We start from the raw sequence: 3,518 nt of genomic DNA on the forward strand, positions 1-3,518 counted from the left end.
TCACCAGAAAGGATAAGGTAAGAGTTTCCTTTTCTCTCTCTTTTCTCAACTCTTATTGTTTCCTCCAATATAGTTTCTTATCTGACTATTTCACCAAGGCCAAGACACAATGTGAGCTGACTCCTAAAAGCACTTTCTGGAGAAGCCACCCTGCTTACACCATCTACATTTCTGTACCATGGGAATGAGGGTTGTTGGGAGCCAGCATGCAGGCAGCCAAGATAGGACAAACACATGAATGTGTCATATAATAATTTTGTTTTTCCTCACTGTCTTTTATAGACCAATTCATATTTCTCTAACTAGCCGTCTAACTAATTGTCTTCACCTATCTATATCTTGTCTTGGTTTCTGGGAGTTTGGTCATTTCAAGAGACCATTGTAAAAATATAACAGAAATATCAAAAATGCATTATAAATACTTCTTAAAAATATTTTAAACCTGTCATTTTAATATTCAAGAATCTTTTAAATCTACAATTGAAAGTGGTTTTTATCAAAGTAAAAATATTTTAAAATAAGGAAAACAACATCACTGACCATCAGGGAAATACATATCAAAAACAACAATGAGCTATTGCCTCACACCTGTCAGAATGGCTAAAATTAACAACAGAAGAAACAACAGGTGTTGGTGAGGATGTGGAGAAAGGAGAACCCTCTTGCACTGTTGGTAGGAATGCAAAATGGTGCAGCCACTCTAGAAAACAGTATGGATGACCCTAAAAAGTCAAAAATAGAACTACCCTGTGATTCAGCAACTGCGCCACTAGGTATTTACCCAAAGGATACAAAAACACTAATTCAATGTTCAATAACAGCATTATCTACAATAGCCAAATTATGGAAACAGCCCAAGTGTCCATCAACTGTAAAGAAGATGTGGTGTGTGTGTGTATGTGTGTGTGTGTGTGTATAAAAGAATGAAATACTCCCATTTGCAATGATGTGGATGGAGTTATAGAGTATTATACTAGGTGAAATAAGTCAGTCAAAGAAAGACAAATCCCACATGATCTCACTTATACATAGAAACTGAGAAACAAAACAAACAAGCAAAGGGGAAAACAACAGAGGGAGGCAAACCAAGAAACATACTCTAAACTATAGAGAACAAACTGATGGTCAATAGAGGGAAGGTGGGTGGGGGGGAATGAATCAAGTAGGAGATGGGAATCAAGGAGGTCACTTGTGATGAGCACTGGATGATGTATGGAAGTGTTGAATCACTATATTGTATACTTAAAACTAATATAACACTGCATGTTAATTAACTTGAATTTAAATAAAACCTTAGAAGAAATAAATAATAAAAATGAGGCCTTGTCCCCTTCCACCAATAGAAGACACAGCAAGAAGGCACCATCCATGAATCAGGCGGTGGGCTCTCACCAGACACTGAATCTACTGGTGGCTTGGTCATGGACTTCCCAACTTCCAGAACTGTGAGAAATAAATTTCTGTTTATTATTGAAAAAGAAGGGAAGAAAATGTGGTATATATACACAATGGGATCTTATTCAACCATAAAAAAAGAAGAAATGCTCACAATCTTGCCATTTGTAACAACATGGATGGACTGTGAGGTCATTATAGTAAGTAAGTGAAAGAAAGACAAATACTGAATGATCTCACTTATGTGAAATCTGAAAAGACAAAACAAAAACAAACAACAACAACAATGACAAAAAACGAGTTCCTGGTTAAGAGAACAGATTGTTGATTGCCAGAGGCGAGGGTGGGAGAAATGGGTGAAGGAATCAAAAGGTACAAACTTCCAGTTATAAAATAAATAAGTCATGGAAGTGTAATGTATAACATGGTGACTATAGTAATTAATACTATTAATTGCATATTTGAAAGTTGCTAAGAGGGTAGCTCTTAAAAATTCTCTTAAGAAGAAGAAAAATTAACTATGTACAGGTCGTGAATGTTAACTAGACTTATTGAGACCATTTCACAGTGTATAAAAATATCAAATCATTATGTTGTACATCTGAAGCAATATGATGGTTAAATGTTAATTACACCTTAGTCAATTTTAAGCTACAAAGCACAAATTTGGATACAAGTATCACTTCTAAAATTTGGATGACACTTTGCCAAGTCCAGACAACCGGAGAAAGACAACAGCCAGTTATAGACCAATCAACTCCCCCCTAAAATAAAAACTCAAACTATCTTACCTAAGATAATGAGAAACATGAAAAGTCCATTTTTAAATTTCAGTCTTAAATGTAATTTATAGATTTCCTATGATTTTAGCATTAGTTTTGAATTTATGTCTAATGTGGTGTATAACATGGAGTTGTATCTTCTAAAAGTCCTAATGTAGTGATGGATGACAGGAAGAGGGGCTGATGGCAAATGAACCTTTTGAAGGTTCTAGTCATAGTTATTTGAACTGAGTACCTAGTAAATGCAAGGTACTAGTCAACTAGTCACATAGCGATGAAGAAAAGCAGCTACCTTACATCGGACTCACTGCCTGCAAACACTGGGGAAAAAAAATAAATTAATAAGAAACAGGAAATGCTGTCATTGTTATCGTCACGTTTCTTACCTGTGTCCAGCTGCAGTGAATCTGAGATTTCCTGAATGCACTTGTTGTCACCAAGGAGTTAAGAGTAGATCTCTATGGCCTAGTAAAATTGCAGCAATGCTGTTCATCATTCCTCTGGGCATGCATAACTCAGAATATTCCTGACCAGACGGTGTTGTAAGCTACAGACTCAAAACTCAACTCCTAACCCTGTAATTTTAATAATCACTGTCTTTCTCCACTCCATGAGATGTTTCAGCTGGCTTCTTTATCACCACATGCTCTTGCTTAGATAAGAACATTTTAAAAAGAGGTGCCTGGGTGGCTCAGTCATTAAGCATCTGCCTTCAGCTCAAGTCACGAACTTAGAGTCCTGGGCTCAAGCCTGGCATCTGGCTCTCTGCTCAGCAGGAAGCCTGCTTTTCCCTCTCCCACTCCCTTGTTGTATTCACTCTCTTGCTACCTCTCTCTGTCAAGTAAATAAATAAAATCTTTAAAAAAAAATTAAAAAGAAATATCTTTTAAAAATTGTATCCCCCAAATGAATTATTTAGTCTTTAACCACAAATATGACAAATAATCTAAATGGACTCTAACTAAAACAATATTAATCATATTGCTTACTTTAAATACTAGAATGCATGACAGATTTCACCTGAAAAAAAATATAATTCAAAAAAATATATTATTCCAGCCAAGGAAATATCATAAAATTTCAACGTTTTCCAGAATATCACAAAAAAAACAGAAGCTATTTACAGAAATCAATTCTTAAAAAGTATTCTTTAATTACAAACCATACTTAAAAGAAATGATTATCCAGTTTATTCTCTCCTATTCTCCTTTAATTGAACCCAATGAACGTTATATAAAATCCAGATATTTCTTTTTATATTAGGACATTTATTCTAAAAGCAGTAAAAGATATATGATCAGAGAATTACTTGATACTGACTGAAGTGATACCAAAAGAAGG

Source organism: Meles meles, chromosome 1, assembly GCF_922984935.1.
Source record: "Meles meles chromosome 1, mMelMel3.1 paternal haplotype, whole genome shotgun sequence".
NCBI lineage: Eukaryota > Metazoa > Chordata > Mammalia > Carnivora > Mustelidae > Meles > Meles meles.